At 44.2% G+C, this 21037-nt stretch overlaps 1 pseudogene; it reads right to left on the bottom strand.

Moving 5' to 3' along the window:
- Positions 1 to 580: 580 nt before the first annotated feature.
- The window catches only part of LOC139387103 (translation initiation factor eIF2B subunit gamma-like), a 34885-nt pseudogene continuing 14428 nt past the window's right edge, over positions 581 to 21037 (bottom strand).

The following is a 21037-nucleotide window of genomic DNA, read 5'->3' as shown; positions in this document are numbered from 1 at the left end:
CACTCTGATAACTGGGCTGGGCTGAGAACTTGGAACATGGATGGGGAGGGACGGAAGGGGGTTGGTTGGGAGGGGGGTAAATGTTGCAGTATTTGGTGCAGGGGGCCGTGGTGTAGCAACACCCTGTTGTTCAGTCAATTAGGCTGAGCAGGCCCTGGACATTTTAGGGGCGCCTCTGGCAGTGTCATTGATGGAGAGGTTAGAGAACAGGCCAGGACCACCCGGAATTCAACAGCCCCCAGACCCCTCCCCCCCACACCACCCCCCAATCCCAAAAACACACACTGACTAAATCACAGGAACACAAACACCCCCCCCCCCCCCCCCCCCCCAGCTCCATCTAGGGAGTATGAACAAGGGGATTAGGAATATAAAACAAGTAAAAGCTCAATTATACACAGAGGGTTCAGTTTTAATGCCATCTAAGAAAGCGTAGAATAAAACGCATCACAGTCACATAAAACACTGACCCACACAAGTTCACACATGCTACTTTGGCTAGTAACGTGTTATCTCCTGCTTCTTAGGGTTGCAAAACTCAGGTACCTTTCCCCAAATTCCCAGATTCTTCAGAAATCCCAGTTGGGAAGTTTCCCAGATTTCCTACGTATTCTCTATGTCCTTATTCCAGGAATCTTACAAACAGTATTTCTGGAAAACCTAGGAATTTTGGGTTACTGGAATTTTGCAACCCTACTGTTGCCGGACAAAGTGGAGGTGAGTGGGACTTGAGTGTGTGATGGCAAGGAGAGGCAGTAGTATGCTCACCCTCTGGCTCTATAAGCTGGGCACTCCCTACCAGGCAATATTTGATGTCTGCACCTCGGCCGATCACAGCGTTACTGCAGATCACACTGCCCTGGATGTTACACCTGTAGAACAAACACACAGCACCATCAACCAGACTTCCCCTTGAGAACTAGTACACTATCACACTGTGCAGATTGTGGGTACCTGCGAAGACATCGCAGAGTTGATTGCTGGCCATTGGACACTTGCTCTCTGACCTAATGCAAAGTTAAAATCCTGGTCTTGTGTACCTTATTTGAACATCTACTCGACCAGGCTTCATTTTCAAGGAGGACGTTTTCTGGATGCAATATTTGAGAAGATGCTTTCAACTGCACAGGCTTTCATTAATGCACGCGCACACACACACTCTTTCATGGGATCACTTTGGCACCATAAAACTTTATAACTTTATGTGCACAGTTTGATGTTTACTTAACATGCCTGGGCCAGGCCAGCTTTTTTTTCTTGATGCATGAAGAACATATTTACAATGAAATTTCTCTTTCATGTCTTCAGCTAATTGCACAGCAGAGGGAGGGCCTTGTCCTTTCCTGCCTCTAACCCCTCCCTTAAAGGAAACATGACCCCTCAGAGTTTTCAGCTGTCTTGTTTTATTTTCCTCAAGAAACTAGATTAGCATACATATTAAAGAAAAACACCAGCCTCTACCTTGTGTGTGCAAATTGATACACTATCATCGACATTTAGAATATTAGGTATTCGATATTGTCAGGTTTATTTTTTATTTTGTTGAGGGCAGGGGGTGACAAAACATTATAGACAGATGTTCATCAAGGCTGAGACCAAGCACACGCCCCATGTCGAAATAAAAAACCCATTCTGGATCCTATGTTATAATTATTATGGGTACTGAGCTCAGTCTAAATAGTGGGTTTCAGACATTAGGCTTATGTGATGTCTAGGTAGGCAGTATACTCATTAATTTGAGTGGGGTAGCAATTCTCTATGGTAAGTAGACCGTGATCTTTCAAATTCCTCATTAACTGTTAATATCATGTTTTAAACATCTTAATTGTTCCTTCATTACCTTGATTGTGTCTATTCTACATTTAAACTGAGATGTTAAATGTTTAACTAAAGTTTGGTATGATTTTATTTGATCAATAATAGAGAAAATCCTGAATTAATCAATGAATCTCAATTCAGGATTGAATCTCATCTTCCTTTGTGTAACTGTCATAGTGAAACTCCAGACCCTGGTTGACAGGCAAAGGCATGCTAACAATCAGAATATCAACAGATGGAAAGTCTGTGAGGTGTTGGTGCTGTGTTGGGTTGGGGTTAGTTTAAGATAGCAGGGGAACCGACAACCCTGCCCGGGGATGGTTGATGTTCTGCACCACCTGGGTTGGCAGTCCAGACTAAGGCCACCATAAAGTCTTCTCTGGAGGATAGAAACAGAGTGAGCTCTGTGGGGCAGGCTGGGGAGCAACATGTATGTCTCTCCCTCCTAGAGAGACTGACGAGCTTGGCCCTGCAGCCACTAACACAGGCAGGTCTGTATTGGCTGCTGCTGCTGCACTGGGGCTATTCAGGTGGTGGTGGAAGTGTTGGAGGGAGAGGAAGGGGGGTGAGCAGGGAGGGAGGGAACCGGGTGGGGGGTTCATGGCAATGGGAGATTACAAGGATTGGAGTTTTAAACTGAGAGACCACCAAAGAAGCCCAACTGAAACACCACTAATTACTGACACTGTGCTCCTCCTCGCTGTGACCCCCCCACCCCCACACCTCAACCACCCACATCCTCTGCCTGCTTCCCCGCGACCTCGACCGCAGCCCCCCCCAAATAGCCTCTGCTTTGTAAACAAGCACTCCTACATGCAAACAAAGGGGCCAAAAAATGCAAGTGCCTTCTTTAACATGCCAGGGATTTGCTAATCCCCTCGTACATTTTTTTAATGTTGCGAAATAATTGCCATTTCTTTATTTTCCTATTTTCTCTCGTTCTTTCTTTCTCTTTATGCGTGCACTAACTCGGACATGAGGGTACCCCCGCTGGCTCAGGCCTCCCTGTCTTTAAGAGAGACTGTGCTAAAGCCCAACTCTGCCAGATAAAGCTCTTCCCCAGGATTTGAGGATGTCTGAATTTAAAATAACAGGGTCCTTTTCTACTTCTCAGTGGCCTCTCTCCTGCGATTCATGTCATGCTTGCAGTTTTCAATCACCAGCCAGGACATCCTTTCAACCAGCCAGCACGAGTGAAAATACTTTAATTAAAAATGTCTCCCAATGCTAGACTGAAAAAAAAAAAACGAAAAAAAAAAAACGATTCATAGTAGGTTTACATGGTAAGCAATCCACCCACAATAAATAGTTGAATATAACACTTTAAAAAAGGTAGAAAACTGAGGTAAAAGTTTTTATTTTATTTTTTTAAATCCACTTGTGAGTTATATGAAGGAAGTGAAATACGTTGTTGCTGAGAATCTAGCTACAGCATAGTTTAACCATGTATATTAATCACCTATGTGTTTATGTATGCCATTGTAAGCGTGCTCTGGTTCACTGCACACCAATGGACATTGTCAACATAGTGTTCTCTGTTTCCCCCACATATCACATAAAACAAGCCTCAGGCAGTCAGTCCCCTCCTCGCACTGCAGCCCACCCAAACACAAACACGGTTGCTTTACTCTCCTTGTGGGAACCAAACAACTGATTCCCATTCCAAATCCTATTTTCCCTAACCCTAACATTTAACCTAACCTAACCCAACCCCAAACCCTAACTCCTAATTCTAATCCTAAACCTAAAAAAGCATTTTGCTTGTGGGGACCGGTGAAATGTTCCCACTTGTGCAAATGTTCCTTGTTTTACTATACCTGTGAGGACTTCTGGTCCCCACAAGATAGTAAAACCAAAAGACACACATACTCCGGAGTCATCCATACACTCTGGCCTCTAAAACCTAATGGTTCCCCTTTGTGGTTTAAAACTATACTGGGCATAATTGGAGAAGGGAGTTTACTACCCGGTCTTTTCCAAATGGAAATAACAGTGTGTGTGTTACACTGCTTTCTCTCTACCATAAAGTGTCATCTGTGACTACCTGGTAAAATGTCCTGGGATCACAGATTCTGAAGTCTAAGGACACAGTGGTAGAAATGGTCCAGATCTGTATACAGGAGGCTCTACTCACCCGTCCTCGATGGTGACTCCGTGCATGATGATGGAGTTGGTTACTTTGACCTTCTCTCTGACGGTGGTGGACGCGCCGATCGTTGATCTCTTGATGGATGCCTTGTCTGAGATTTGACAGGATGCTCCTATTATGCTGTCAGCACCAATCTGGCAGACAATAACCAGATGTGGTAGAACGATGTCAGGAAAAAGAGATCATAAGCCGAAAAGACCACACCAGAATGTACACTTCCCTCTGTTCCCTTCCTACACTACTATATCAGTCAAATTTCCAGTGTAAAAATCAAACTCTTACACACACACACACACACACACACACACACACACACACACACACACACACACACACACACACACACACACACACACACACACACACACACACACACACACACACACACACACACACCAAAAAAATAAACGTCCCTTTTTCAGGACTGTCTTTCAAAGATAATTCGTAAAAATCCAAATAATCTAGATCTTCATTGTAAAGGGTTTAAACACTGTTTCTCATGCTTGTTAATGGGAAAGAACCATAAGCAATTAATGAACATGCACCTGTGGAACGGTCGTTAAGACACTAACAGCTTACAGACGGTAGGTAATTAAGGTCACAATTAAGAAAACTTAGGACACTAAAGAGGCCTTTCTATTGACTCTGAAAAACACAGGGTCTCTGCTCATCTGCGTGAATGTGCTTAAGGCATGCTGCAAGGAGGCATGAGGACTGCAGATGTGGCCAGGGCAATACATTGCAATGCCCGTACTGTGAGAAGCCTAAGACAGCCCTATAGGGAGACAGAACGGACAGCTGACTGTCCTCGCAGTGGCAGACCATGTGTAACAACACCTGCACAGGATCGGTAAATCCAAACATCACACCTGCGGGACAGGTACAGGATGGCAACAGCAACTGCCCGAGTTACACCAGGAACGCACAATCTCTCCATCAGTGCTCAGACTGTCCGCAATAGGCTGAGAGAGGCTGGACTGAGGGCTTGTAGACCTGTTGTAAGGCAGGTCCTCACCAGACATCACCGGCAACATCGTCGCCTATGGGCACAAACCCACAGTCGCTGGACCAGACAGGACTGGCAAAAAGTGCTCTTCACTGACGAGTTGCGATTTTGTCTCACCAGGGGTGATGGTCGGATTCGTGTTTATCGTCGAAGGAATGAGCGTTACACCGAGATCTGTACTCTGGAGCGGAATTTATTTGGAGGTGGAGGGTCCGTCATGGTCTGGGGCGGTGTGTAACAGCATCAGCAGACTGAGCTTGTGGTTGCAGGCAATATCAAAACTGTGCGTTACAGGGAAGACATCCTCCTTCCTCATGTGGCACACTTCCTGCAGGCTCATCCTGACATGACCCTCCAGCATGACAATGGTCCTACATCTGTAAGAGGTGTAGTTGCCAAATGTCCCCAACTGTTGAACAGGACAAGAGGAGCTGAGGGCCTCTGCTAGTGGCCTCCTCTGCCTCTTATGCTCCTTAATCCCCTATGACACACACTTAAAGCATCTTCCCTGATAGACAACTAACAAGAATAGCATGTGACTCACCAAAGCACACTCACTCTAATGGCATCCTCACTCACAACGCTCATTCTACTACAACCTGCTAATGACTCAGATGCAGTCCGAAAATACACATCGTACCAGACATCTAAGAGAACCACCCATCTAGCTACTAGGCTAGCTACACACCAGACAGCGCACAGATATCGCTGCTGATGGATGGACTGCAGGCTCATCAAACAGCTTCGGGGCCTGGAACACAAGACAATAAGGTATACATGTTCATAGAAGAGGATAAAACAATAATGCCAGTAATGTACAGGGAGCATGGTCCTCACCAGATAAAAGGTCATGTTAATCACATCTAAAAGTTGTAAGCTAGGGTTACTAACAGAGCAGGCTATTAGTTTGATGTGGCAGGTAAAGAAAGCAGTGAACGAGAAGAGCATGCTAGCCATGAAGCAGTCAGAAACAGATGAATACATGTTCAGTACATCTAGTTTCACTCTCTCAATTACCAGGCGATTGGCTTCGATGTAGGCCGCTAGCGTGTTGACGCGGTAACACATGCCCTCGTCCATGATGTGCACGTAGCAGCGCAGGCGTCCTCCGTGGTAGGCCTCACTCATGTCCCCACGATGGTCCTTCCAACAGGACCTCTCCCAGGTTAGCTGCAGCAGCACCTCATCCCTGGACAAGATCTGAATCTCTACACACACAGACAGCAGATACACACAGTTGAGTGTGTATGTGTGTGTGTGCATGAGGTGAGTTACAACCTAGCTATGGAAACTCTCTTAAAATGTTCAAGTATGGTTTCATTACCTACGTTTGCATTGCCATCCTTTTTCTTAAGCTTTTGATCAGCTTCATCGTTGACATTCGGAGAGGTCATGGATTTAGAGAACTGTTTGCAGACGAGATACGGGACTAACTCTCCCCGAATCGAAGAGACAGATCTTTGAGAGAAAAATACAATAATTACTCAGTTGTTGAAATAGGTACATTCACTGAAAGTAAAAAATACATTTTACTCTCATGAAGTCTAACATTTGACCCCCAACTCTTTTGAAAAGTAATAGCATAGAATCAGGACAACATTTGACCGTGGCAATTGACCTGTTCTACTCATAATATTTATATTTTGATTCAGGTATTTCCTCATGACCAATCAAAACGATAGAAGTAGGAAGTAGGGAGAGGGGGGTGAGAAGGGGGGAAATGCCTTTGAGTGTACATAGCTAATGTCCATGCACTGAACGCTTTCACAAGTTCTAGGCCCATCTCTGCTCATGAGGGTTACCGCTAACCAGAAAACAAAGAAATAACCACGATCATTTCACAGTGTACACGTTCATGGGTTTCCTAACAGGTTAAAAAAGATTAGGCTGAATCATGGTTTCAAACTACCATGTAAGCCCGGTAGGCAATTTAACTTTCTCCTCCTTCTCCGCTCTCCTGCACTCCACTCAATGTCCCTCTCCATCTCTCACTCTCTTTTTAGTTTCTTTTAAGGGAGATTAGAATTTCCATCTGAATGCAGAGAAAGAAACAACAGTTACTCTGTCCATTTTTCTCCTTGAGCGCTCCACAGCAGAGCAGCTTCAAGAGGGAGAGATAGAGAAAGAGATGGAGAGAGAGAGAGGTAGAGAGAGAGAGGGGGAGGGAGGGAGAAAAAGGGGAGAACATGGAAAAAAAGGGGGACAAAAAGAAAGTCCACCTACTTTGATGCGGGAGAGAAAGAAATAAGCGATTAGTGCTTTTGAGGTCTCCCGAGTCTGGGTGGCAGATAACATTAAATGATATTTATATCAGGATGACTGGTGAATTCAAATGTTAAAGCAATGGGAAGCAGCAGGAACAAGCGTCTGCAATGCAGAGTATTTATGTAAACCCCCAGTAGAAAATTCCTATTTGGAGGGAAAGTGGGCCGAGTGAGTGAGTCAATGCACTCCCCAATTAATGCCACCTGCACTTATTTTCAACACCACTTAAAGGAGCTGTTGGGTCTCCTCACAATGCCAGTTTAACAAGCACAAAAGGGACGGGGGGACTAACTGGGGTACTGGACTGGGGGGGTGGGTGGAGGAAGAGGTTGTGCTGCTGCTTTTGGTTTTGCTGGAGTTGGCGGGAGGGGGGGGGGGGACAGTTTGGTGGGGGCTAGCAATTACTAGACCCATTTCTCATTCAAGCCCTGTTCTGTCCCCCTCCCAGTTCTGAAGTATCCCCTGCCTAGGATGTATGGGCAGGAGAATGTGAGTAGATGAATGCAACACCACTAGAAATATAGGCTACATGAATAGGATGTACATTTATCAAATTGGGACACACTTCAACTAAGTGGTCTAAGCATCTAACAGTGGCTTCAATTGCTTGGCCTTGATTTTAAGGATCCAGTACATCTTTTAAATTGTGGACCATTTGATCTGGTGGTGGTGGTGACCACAGAGATCCATTAAATGACTTCAATATGTTGGAAGATACATGTCAGTCTATGGTGGTGGTCCTATTATATACGGTAACCCAGAAAAGTACAGTGGGCAATAAACAGACTTTCTGATTGGCCCAAAGTGATTGCAGTTTAAAAGAAAACCAGAAGTATGAGGAAGTGAGATGATCAACACAGTTGTGATTGAGGTGTACCTCTGACACTAATGCACAAGGGGGCTAAAAGCCTAATAAACTGCTCAAGTGGCACATTGTAAAACAAATTAACACCTGACAAGAATACCTACCAGCCTCAAAGCCTTTCTATAGTCACAGCCTGTTCTCAAATTCAACACGCATGAACCTTGGCAAAAAAGGTGCTATTCAATATTTCACCTGTGTATAGCAATGCACTGTATTCACATTTATGTGGATGGTTATCGGTAGCTTTAAAAAATATTTTGATATACATTAAACATAAAACACGAGCACATTTGTGAGAAAATGACATGCACAAAGGCTACATCCCAATGGTACCCTATTCCCTACACAGTGCACTACTTTACAGGGAATAGGGAGCCATTCAGGAAGCAAGCAAAGTAAAATGGCCTCACTTGTTATCAGCCAGGAAGTCAACCACAGACTTCTTCAGGCAGTACAGGTGGGCGTCCACAAGGTTTTGATGTGCATAATTGGATGTCTGAATGAAAGAGAGAGAGACAGACGGAGGGGGTAAATCAAATCACATGTTAACTAAAAAGCCAGCGAAAACGGGGATGTTTTAGATTGCAATTACCTCTATCACTGTGTCGTAACATAGTAGTTGTTATAGAAACATTGTACTAACATGTCTTATCACATACTCTAGCAATTGGTTTGGAGTTGAGAGCGATTTTTGCTATCACCCAAGAGGGCTAAGGATTATTCCCTATTTCACTTCTGTAAGTCAACTGTTAGAGTAATAACAGTGTTACGACACAGGTTTAAGGGGAACTGTAACTGACTACTGAGAACACAGGTGGTGCCAGTACCACAGTTAATGTCACTGTTCATGGCACAACACACTATAAAGTATCCTGTAGCAGACACTGAGGCACCAAGCCTCTTTCTTTACATGAGCAAAACCACTTTTTGTTTTTCTTCTCCAGATGTTTTTTTAATTAGATGACAAAGAGTAAAAATAACTACAGTCTTTAATTTAGCTTTTCATTCTACCTCCTTAATTACTCTGTTGAAAGCAGTATGTGACAGAACAGAACATCTGTTATGATAAAAAAAAGAGGTGATATAACAGTCCTGCATCTGTGTATTGTCCCCTGCCAGCCTCTGTCCACAGGCCCTGCCCCAGAAACATGGCTGTCATGGCAACCGTGTCCAGTTTGAACTGCAGTGAGTGCTGCGTTAACTGGTCAGATGCCAACACCAGCGGACCCCCCAATTGTTTTACAGCCTGCAATGCTCTGGGTATAGATCCTCTGTGTTCAGGCAGGGCAGGCTGCTATAGAGCCCAGGGCTAAAATGGCAACCTATTTCCTTTATAGTGCACTACAAGTAGTGCACTACAATAGGCAATAGAGTGCCATTTGGGACATAGCCCAAAGGCGGCTGCCTGCCCTAGAGGCTAGTCTAATTCATCTGAGAGCAGCAGCAGCCAGGCTGTCTGAGTGATGTGGGAAGTCTCTGAGTTGCAGCTGAAGGCAAACCAAAGGTTGCTGCACCAGGCAGGAAGAAAGAGATGGGAAAAACTCACAGGATCAGAGATTGTGGTGGTATCGTGTAGAAACGCTTTAATTGAGAATAATTGCTGTTTGGGTTTTATTTTTGAAGTCCTCGGGTAAAATGATCATGATAATATAACGTTCTATACTTGCCGAATGGTGGTTAGTTACAGAATTAAATCTAAGCCTACAGTCGACATTGCCTACAGAAGCCAACATCAATTCTCTAAGACAGTGATGTCAGTTAGCAAAGCTAGCACAGTAGATATGACCATGGTGAAAGCAGAACTCATCCTGTGAGAAGGCCTCTGTAAGCACTGCTCACATAAAGTGGCCAGGAGACCCGACTCCATAAACAGTTCCTTGGACAGAACCAAGGCCATGGATCATAAAAGGCCATATCCATACACTCACTAGTCTATATTCTATATGACCTCTGGATCAGAGCACCAGGTGAAACAAATGAAACCTCCACCTAACACCCACCATGATCAGAGTGGTGAAGCACCACCATAACAAACCGGCTATCCAACCTGCCTGGTGGTGTCACATTCAACTGAGCCCCCCATACCCCCCCGTCTCCCCTTAATGTGACATTTATGAAGCGAAACCATAAGAAAATCATCTCATCTCCGGGGCGTTATGTGAGAGCCTCCCCTCTCCGCCTTTTCTTGGGTGAAGAATGCGATTTGAAACATTGAGAATAAGTCAGGAGGTCTGTTTGGCGATGCAGATTTCAGAACCAGATGCTGGGCCGTATAAATCACGTTGTGAGGGGGAGGAGGGTAAACAGGCAAGAGGTAAATTATGACAACTTTGAGCCATTCCATTAACCAGCTCACAGAGGGGCCATGTGTTGAATCCACCAACAAGAGGCTGAAAACAGAGACAGGAATATTCTAGCACATCACACCACCCACATGTGGTTCCAATGTGGTCCTCCGGTCCACACACAGACCAGAGCAAACTGGTTGTCATATCCTGTGTGTGTGTGTATTGTACGCCAAATGCAGATGGAAGTAAATGAGATTTATAGGAACACCCAGCATCTGACATCCTTGTTTGGCACCTGTGGGGCCGGGCAGGCAGGGAGGGAGGCCAAGCAGGAGAGATACCCAGGGATCAGTGTACGGTGGATGGGGTTCAGGTGTGGTGTGGCGAGGATGGGAGTGGTTGGGGTGAGGGTCGACAAGTGCCCTTTATGGAGCAGGACACCATGGTTAAACACAAGCAGGAGCGGCTACAGGCCTAGTCTGTCCGTCCAATGGGACGGCCTACATGCTGATGGAAGGATCCCCATTTGGGTGATCATTTTAGTAGAAATACAATACACATCGTTTGGCCATAAGCCACTGCATTTCCCAGACACAAGTCTAATGTGTGATTCCTGGTAGTCTAGGGGGCCTGGCTGATGAGTGAAACAGAACATTGTTGCAAAACTCCTCAGGCTATGGTGATTCACTCTCAAGCGTTATGACTGACTACTAAAAACCTCAGCATGTAGTAGGATCTACCTCCTAAATGAGCACATTCCACATGGCAGCAGTGCTGTGAGGTAATAGTACTTGTGCTTCTCTCTGAGGGGACACTGCTAACTGCTGTTCTGGACCTAGTCTGTGTCAACACCACTGCAAGGCTCAGACAAATTTGCTCACGCATCCAGCTACATTTCGCTTTACTATAAAGACCTTGGCTCTTTGTCCTCTCTCATGTCTGAGCACAGAAGGTAAATACAAACGGCCCCAAAATGTCCAGACTTGGGTAGTTAGCTGGGAAAATGTGCAGTTAAATGTATAGATTCCCTGCCATCGGACAATACATTGACGCTATTTAAAGAGAGGAATGTTTGAGGAGTGTGCTTCATGGCACACAGGGGACAAGACACATACTGTATTACTAGTTTTGCAATGGTACTACATTCTTCAAATATATTTAGTGTTGCGGGAACCAGGTACTGTAGACCTCAAGTGATTGACCAAATCCATGGTTTCATCCGGAAAGAGAATGAAACTATTTTAGCGTAGCTTAATCATGACGGGCCTAGGTGCCCCCAAAAAATTAAGGGCCCCTGTCACCACCCATATTTTCCTTAAAATGTAAATAATTTTGTTGGTAAGGCTGTGTGTTAATATTACTAAGCATTGTAACAGCAGAGCAGAAGCTAATCTACAGGCACATTTGAAGCTGTTACCAAAGAAGCCGCAATATAGCCAATACATTCAGCACCATGGACGGTGGTCAGAAATGAACCCGTATAAATCGATCAGCACCAAGGAAAGCACAAAGTGGTCAAAATAACCTGATTTTATCTGTAAATAATAGGCAATAGCCAATACTATAAAACCTCATCATGAAGATAAATATCTTGACCCAGTACATGCTCGCTGAGGTTTGGCACGGTGGCAAAACTGACATACCGCTATTTCAAATGATCTGCCTCCCGCACAGGCCTATAGCAAAAACACCAGCAAATCAAATCAAAAGGAGCATTCAAACAGATTTCTTAAATGGCAGCATGCCTTTTAACAGTGTATGCTACGTATGTGCGTATTACTATTGTTCTTATAGCCTAGTTAAACGTATAGGCTATAATGACAATGAAATGGCTCAGCTGCCGTGCACCAGAACATGGTTTCAAAAAACAGATTGCTTGTCAATCTACGACTACGCTCAATGTAAATTCATCTCAATAAAGCCTGATTTATATAGGCTGTCTGGGTAGCCTGCCCTGTAAAAATATAAGCTTACTCACTCATTTGATTGGCATTCGACGGGCCTTACGCTCTGCGAAGTCGTTGACTATGGCATTAAAATCCATGGTCCTGGCCCTGGTGTTTTCAAATGGACAGAATGGCCAACTCACTCGGTCTCTCTTGTCACATGCTGCTCCTCAGGTATGATTGAATTATTTTCAGTTTGGAAAAGGAGTGCTTGGCACTGGCTACCGTTTTACAAGCAGAGTCATAAAAAGGAGCGTCGCTGTAACTACTTCCCCAAATGTAGCAGTGACTGAATTGTAATCCACAATGAGCGTCTTGGCCTGGTCTCTCATTGTAGTGTGCTTTGCAATTTCCTTCTTAAAACAGGCCATCAAAGAGATTAATTAGCCATGTAAGCTTGCTGATACACCTTTGCTGCAATGTTCAGCCAACCGCCTGGCGGTCTAGTGTTGGCCAGGGTAGTGGGATGGATGGAGTCAAACAGACTCGATGTTGCCCACAGACTTTTAAATCTGTTTGACAGCTGGTGGATAACGATGTCAAGGTTTGCATTAAAGACTTTGACTCTAAAACTACTCTCCCCATCACAGTCGTTCATCCTTGCATAGCTCATCATAATGACGCCTCACCTTCCTTCTCCGAGTGTCTTCAAATGCGTTCTGATCTCCCCATTTGTCGGCAAGGGTCTTTGCAGTGACTATGGCCTTCGGAAAATCCTGTCGGAATCCGGACAGGACCTCTATCATGTCCTTGAGTAGGCTAACCGCTCTGTGCAGGTCTGCGTCTTTGGCCTGTAGCATTTTGGAGATGACGTTCACATTTTCTAAAACCTTAGTCTGCAGAACGACTAAATGCGGCATCCTCCCTCTCGTCCTTCTTGGCACTTAAAACTTCTTATGGCTTGGGGGCAGTATTTCGACTGGATGAGAAGCGTGCCCAAAGTAAACTGCCTGTTACTCAGGCCCAGATGTGAGGATATGCATATAAATGGTAGATTTGGAAAGAAAACACTCTAAATGTCTGTGTGTACAACAGAACTGGTATGGCATGCGAAAACCTAAGGAAAATCCATCCAGGAAGTGGGATTTTTTTGATGTGGGTATTTTCAATTGAATGCCTATAGAGTATCTAATGGGTTAGGACCAAGATTGCAGTTCCTATGGCTTCCACTAGATGTCAACAGTCTTTAGAAATTGTTTCAGGCTTGTTTTCTGAAAAATGAAGAAGAATGAGACCTTTCTGTCAGTGGACTGAGGAAGAATGCAGAGCTGGTTTGCGCGCATGACAGAGTGTGCGCCCTTCGTTGTTTTTCCTTTCTATAGAATACGCTATCTGGTTGAAATTTTATCGATTATTTAGACAATTGACAACCTGAGGATTAATTATAAACATCGTTTGACATGTTTCCACGAACTTTACCGATACTATTAGGATGTATTCGTCTACATGTTTTGACTGCCTTTGAGCCAGTGGATTACTTAACAAAAAGTGCCAACAAAACAGAGGTTTTGGGATATAAACAGGGACTTTATTGAACATAACGAACATCTATTGTGTAGCTGGGACTCTTGTGACTGCAACCATATAAAGATCTTCAAAGGTAAGTGATTCATTTTATTGCTATTTCTGACTTATAATTCCTTTACTTGGTTGTAAAATGTTTGTATGCTTTTGTAAGCGGGGCGCTGTCCTCAGATAATCGCATGGTATGCATTTTTGAAATCTGACAAAGCGGCTGGATTAACAAGAAGTTCATCTTAAAGATGTCTAACACTTGTATTTTTTATGAATGTTTATTATGACTATTTCTGTATTTTGAATTTGGCGAACTGCAATTTCACCAGATGTTGTCGAGGTGGGTCGCTAGCGAGATATCTGTATCTCAGGGCGGCAAGGGACTCATATCTAGATGACCAGCGGGTGGGACACAGTTGTTTTAGAGTTACATTTTCTTTTTCTGGTTCAAAATCAAATATACCACTCAACATTGACCATCTCTTTACGCTATGCCAGAAGGTGTATAACCGTATCATAAAACTGTTTAATCTATGGCACATTTTTGAGTCGTTGAGAGCCAGGTTAAGATTATGTGCATTGTGCACAAACAGCAAGCGGCTCTTTTTCGGATATTCTGGCCTGCACACCCGAATAGACCCCGCTCTTGTTAGCAGCTCGACATTTTGAAATATCCAGCCCATTATCCTCTATGCTGCCCAGGATTTTATGTTGAAGCTCAGCTGCTGATGTGTCAGCAGTGTCCAGAAATCCCAAAAACGACTCTGATGGTCAGATCTGTGGCGACATTATTTGCATCCCTTATCACTTTCACATAGCGATAAACTTGGCCTAACTGGTCAACTTTGGATACATCCGGTGTTGCGTTCATAATAATAGAAAAAATAAAACAAGTGAGGCTTCCTGCACCCCTCCCTGAATGTCACACTTCCCACGCTCCAACACCTGTCGGCAGAGATTTGCTGCGTTACGCACGCCTCTCTCCATTTCTGCGTCAATAGTGCCATTGAGCTTCCATTGCTCATATACCAAACAGGCACCCATGTGAATCTGACATGTCTCACGACATGCCATTTTGGATGTTAGATGGTGCCAATCTCTCACCCCATTCACCCACGCGTCAGAGAAGGGGCACTCCGTTCTCATAAAAGCCAGCAAGGCTCACAATATGCGCAGTCTAGCGTGGCCGAATAACATAGCCATGTACGTGGTCATTTGATTCCAGCCTTGGTTGTAGTGGTGTAATACGACACGGAAAAAGACCGCCTTTTGTCATCTCTTGGGAATGGGCCAGTAGGCTTACACGAGCCTAATGCAATAACGTGCAGTTTAACTTTTGCATCCACATTTGTTGCATAATGCCCCATCAGTTGAATAGGTAAAAAGGTTGTCTGTCCCACTTCCACCTGTTTCCTCAGCCGCCAGGATTCTAGCCTCGCCCTGCTCTTCTTCCTCCCCGCCCGGCCCGGGGATAGCTTGTCCGGCCTGGCTTGTGCTCAGGGTCATATCCGATGATACCTGACAGCCTGTATCCTCTGTCAAAGTTGCTTCTCTGGCACAATGGAAGAGCTTGGCCTTGGCTCACTTGACCCGCTAAAAGCTGCTGCTGTGGCGATGATAAACCTACATCCTCTTCTGGTCCTGCTACATTGCTTGTGCTAGCAATGGCTGCACATGAACTGCACTTGAAAAAATAATCGAATTAAACAAATTGTGATACTGTACCTCCTTTGCTTTCTCATTTTTGGCCTTCCTCTTTTGGACTCCACTTTTGTGTTGATAAATTGCTGATTTTTAAATCGGTAATCTTCTATTCTCGACTTTCTTTTTTTAGTCCGTTATCTCTTGATAGCTAGCTCAACTGTTGCTTATTTGCACAATGAATCCCAGAATGCATTTCATTACCTTAAGATGGTTTTGAAACTATCGAACAATATGATTTATTTCGCAAATTAATTTGATTTATTGTCATCAATACACTAAAATATCATGCTGACTTATGTAGTGGCAAAAAACATTTTGTTGTTGAAACCATTAGTGGGTTCATTTATCATACCCTAGGTTAAAGACAGTCGCGGGTCCTGGTGTAACCGCACCGGCTGAAGCTACGCCCCTGTATGGTAGTACATACTGTATGAAGACTATGACTTCACCTCTGCTGAGTTTACAGTGGAAAGTGGAGCAACATTGTATGCGAGAGGAATCTGCAGGAGCCTTCACACTGTCAAATCAATTCAGGGGCCAACTCATATCACATGTGTAGAAGGTTTTCAGCTTCCATTTCAGCTCACATGTGGAAATGGGTAGTGATAGGTGTCACCACTCAGACAACTAGCATGGGAAAAACGTGGTGGTAATCTAGGACAGGGGTCAAGAACATGCAGTTTGAGGACTGCAAAAAAAAACAAATACCGGTAAGATAACTGAAGAGATCGTTATATTTAAGGGCTGGATACTAACTTAAGATCCTAACACAAGATCAGCGTTTGTAACTTGCCCATTCGCATAACTCATGCATTGATATCAAAGGTCCCAGGTTAGCAGTACCACAGGACAGGACAGCAGCCCAGCGTTCCCATTCCATATGTCACCCGGCCCATGTCTGTATAAATACAACGGCAGACAAGTAAAGACTCTGGAGACAGCTTAGACAAACAGCTTTCAGACGTCTAACACCGTGTTCAAACTTCCTACTCTCAGGAAAAAGAGGGTTAATGGGGGAAACGGAGTCAAAACAGACTTTTGACATCTTAGGCTGAAATAAGCGACAAAGTGTTGATACTTGGGTTAGCTTAATAAGAGTTAGGCTAGCCGGCAGCTTTGAGATATCATAAAGCTCACTACACCTCAGTCTCTCAATAAGTGGTCTAGTGCTCATTGACAACTTCTCTTTTAAAGCTCAACTTGGGTAGGTTTCAAATGTTTAGAAAATGCTAATAAATTTGTAGTCCTATACAAGATTTTTGAAGTTGTGCATGTTTGTGCCTGTTTATGTGTGGATACAATTTACGTCTTGGGTAGGCCTTGATGTTCAAATGTTTCCAATATACACAAGTATTTCAGCATGTAACATCCTGGTGTGTGTCTATACATGTGTGTGTTTTTATTTACTAGAGCTGGGCGATATGGACAATAATCATATTTCGACAAAATGGCCTGAATTTGTGTTAATGATAAATAGAACGATACGTTTATAACAACGTGCACAACAGTTTTCATTTCATTAACCTTTAAACTACTAATTTGATGGTTGTAGCCATCAATTGTCCCAATAAAGGTCCAATGTGCCGTTTTTTTTATCTCAATATCAAATAATTGTTGGGTAACAATTAAGTACCTTACTTTCTAGGAGTGGTCTGAGTGGGGAAGGGAAAACTAACTTATTAGCAGAGAGGTTTGGAACTCTTTCTTACTGGTCTATTAACTAATTTACCGTCTGGTGATGCAGACCAAAAAACTCCATCCCACCAAAACAGGCTGAGATTTCAGGTGGTCTTTTCAAACAGCTCTTACACTAAAAAGGGCATGAAAATCATGTTCACAATTTCACACTATTATTCCAACTAGTGTGGAAATACAGTGCATTTGGAAAGTATTCAGACCCGTTGACTTTTTTCCACATTTTGTTACATTATAGCCTCATTCTAAAATGGATACTCTTTTTTTACCTCATTAAATCAACACACAATACCAGACAATGACAAAGCGAAAACAGTTTTTTATGAATTGACAAATGTATTACAAAATTAAATCAGAAATACCTTATGTAAATAAGTATTCAGACCATTTGCTTTGAGACTCGAAATTGAGCTCAGGTGCATCCTGTTTCCATTAATCATCTTGAGATGTTTCTACAACATGATTGGAGTCCACCTGTGGTAAATTAAATTGATTGGACATCATTTGGAAAGGCACACACCTATCTATATAAAGGCCACACAGTTGACAAACAGTGAGGTGGAAGGAATTGTCCGTAGAGCTCCGAGACAGGATTGTGTCGAGGCACAGATCTGGGGAAGGGTACCAAAACATTTCTGCAGCATTGAAGTTCCCCAAGATCCCTGTGGCCTCCATTCTTAAATGGAAGACGTATGGAACCACAAAGACGCAGTCTAAAGCTGGCCGCCCGGCCAAACTGAGCAATCCTGGGAAAAGGGCCTTGGTCAGGGAGGTGACCAAGAACCCGATGGTCACTCTGACAGAGCTCCAGAGTTCCTCTGTGGAGATGGGAAAACTATCCAGAATGACAACCATCTCTGCAGCACTCCACCAATCAGGACTTTATGGTAGAGTGGCCAGACGGAAGCCACTCCTCAGTAAAAGGCACATGACAGCACGCTTGGAGTTTGCCAAAAGGCACCTAAAGACTCTCAGACCATGAGAAACAAGATTCTCTGGTCTGATGAAACCGAAATCGAACTCTTTGGCCTGAATGCCAAGCATCACATCTGGAAGAAACCTGGCACCATCCCTACAATGATGCATGGTGGTGGCAGCATCATGCTGTAAAGATGTTTTTCAGTGGCAGGGACTGGGAGATTAGTCAGGATCGAGGGAATGATGAATGAAGCAAAGTACGAGAGATCCTTGATGAAAACCTGCTCCAGAGCGCTCAGGACCTCAGACTGGCGGCGAAGGTTCACCTTCCAACAGGAAAACAACCCTATGCTTCGGGACAAGTCTCTGAATGTCCTTGAGTGGCCCAGCCAGAGCCCAGACTTGAATCCAATTGAACATCTCTGGAAAGACCTGAAAATAGCTTTGCAGCGACGCTCCCCATCCAACCTGACCGCGCTTGAGAGGATCTGCAGAGAAGAATGGGAAAAACTCCCCAAATACAGGTGTACAAAGTTTGTAGTGTCATACCCAAGAAGACTCGAGGCTATAATCGCTGCCAAAGTGGTTCAACAAAGTACTGAGTAAAGGGTCTGAATACTTATGTAAATGTGATATTTCCGTTTTTTTTTTGTACATTTGCAAACATTCCTAAAAAACAGTTTTTACTTTGTCATTATGGGGTATTGTGTATAGATTGATGAGGGGAAATAAACGATTGAATACATTTCATAATAAGGCTGTAACATAACAAAATGTGGAAATAGACAAGGGGTCTAAATACTTCCGAAAGCATTGTATATATAAATCACAGGAAAATCACCTTTTTGACTGCACAGCACAATCACCCATATTAGCAAACTTATTTCACTTCAAACTTGACATTTCTCTAGAATAGGTTACTTATCGTAATGAACAATATCAGAAAAGGAATTATAATTGATTGAAATGGTCGGTGTCGATAATTTTTGGTTTATCGTCCCAGCTCTAGTATGTACATACATGCTTGCGTGTGTGTGTGTGTGTGTGTGTGTATCTCCACAGTAGTGTGTGTGTGTGTGGCTGATTTCCTTTTGCAGGGAAGCGTGCTTGCAGGTGCTGCGGCCCCTCTCTTATTGGGCAGGATTTACAGTGGCTCTGGCTCCCTGAAGTATTTACGAGCTCCCAACAGACCAGCTCCCACAGCCCAGCCAAGAGCCCAGGACCTGAGTCCACAGCCCAATACCAGAACCCCAAGCACAGACCACAACCCAGAGCCAGACCTACACCCCAGAACCAAAGCTTAAGACCAGAGTCCATATTTACAGTGTCTCAGAGTAGGAGTGCTGATCTAGGACCAGAGACCGTATCTTTAGTGTCAGAGTAGAAGTACTGATCTAGGATCAGGGGTCGCATCTATAGTATCAGAGTAGAAGTGCCCATCTAGAGGGCCTCCCGGGTGGCGCAGTGGTTAAGGGCGCTGTACTGCAGCGCCAGCTGTGCCACCAGAGACTCTGGGTTTGCGCCCGGGCTCTGTCGTAACCGGCCGCGACCGGGAGGTCCGTGAGGCGACAAACAATTGGCCTAGCGTCGTCCGGGTTAGGGAGGGTTAGGCCGGTAGGGATATCCTTGTCTCATCGCGCACCAGCGACTCCTGTGGCGGGCCGGGCGCAGTGCGCGCTAACCAAGGTTGCCAGGTGCACGGTGTTTCCTCCGACACATTGGACACACCGGATGCGCGCTGTGTTAAGAAGTTGTGTATCGGAGGACGCATGACTTTCAACATTTGTCTCTCCCAAGTCCATACAGGAGTTGTAGCGATGAGACAAGATAGTAGCTACTAAACAATTAGAGACCACGAAAGGGTATTTTTTTTATTTTAAAAAGAAAATTAAAAAAAGAAGTGCCCATCTAGGATCTGGGGCCATATCTATAGTATAGTGTCAGAGTAGGAGTGCTGATCTAGGACCAGGGGCCGTATCAATAGTATAGGTTCAGAGTAGGAGTTCTGATCTAGGAAGTCCCCACCTGTCCACGTAAACTTATTACGATCTAGAAGGTAAAAGTGATCCTATATCACTACTCTGAGATGCTGTGTGAATCCGGGCCCAGGGCCGCAGTCCAGGACCTGGTAGGGTGCTGACAGCTTTCACAGCCTTCCTATTGCAGCCCAGACATCATACACACATGCCACACTGGGGACGCAACATAATGCTAAAAAGGGGTTCATGATACGTTTTGCGCACACTAGTTTGCACCAGTATTTGATGATTATTGAGATAAGCAATTTATTTAAAAAAAATAATGGCTATGGTGTTCCATCAGCTCTAAACAGCCTAATCCCAAGATGTATTTCATGGTGGGCAGTATATCTACAAGTATTTTACATCAATATGTCATTTTATCCATCTGGCCAGGGATACATGTAGGATTTAGGCTACACCTTTGGCATTTGAACAAACATTAATTCTGCTTGAAATCTTTTAAGACTTAGGGTGGTGATGGAATAAGACCTTAACTATAAGGCTTAGGAACAGCCAAATGCAAGCAAGCACACACACACACCTCAACGCTAAAGCCTCTTGAAAAAACACATCTAAATGGATGTTGGAAAAAGAGAGAGAACAAGTGAAAGAAAAGAAAAAGGGCCACAGCATGCGCTCAGCTGGAACAGGGGGCCTGCCGTGGAAAAACAGCAGAACACAGCCAAAGCAGGAGCAAATCCCTGTATAGCTGGAGTAATTGGCAAGTCTCATGACAGTCAAGACTGGGGAGTGCTGTGTTTTTATTAGCAATCCCACACAAATGAAGGGTCAGAGCTGAGCAAGTTTGCATTGTTCCTTCCAACACTCCTCCACTCCCACGCCTTAG

This window comes from Oncorhynchus clarkii, chromosome 28 (assembly GCF_045791955.1).
Source record: "Oncorhynchus clarkii lewisi isolate Uvic-CL-2024 chromosome 28, UVic_Ocla_1.0, whole genome shotgun sequence".
In the NCBI taxonomy this organism is placed as follows: Eukaryota; Metazoa; Chordata; class Actinopteri; order Salmoniformes; family Salmonidae; genus Oncorhynchus; species Oncorhynchus clarkii.
Note: the sequence above shows the minus strand (reverse complement) of the source record. Positions and strands in the feature narration are given on the sequence as shown.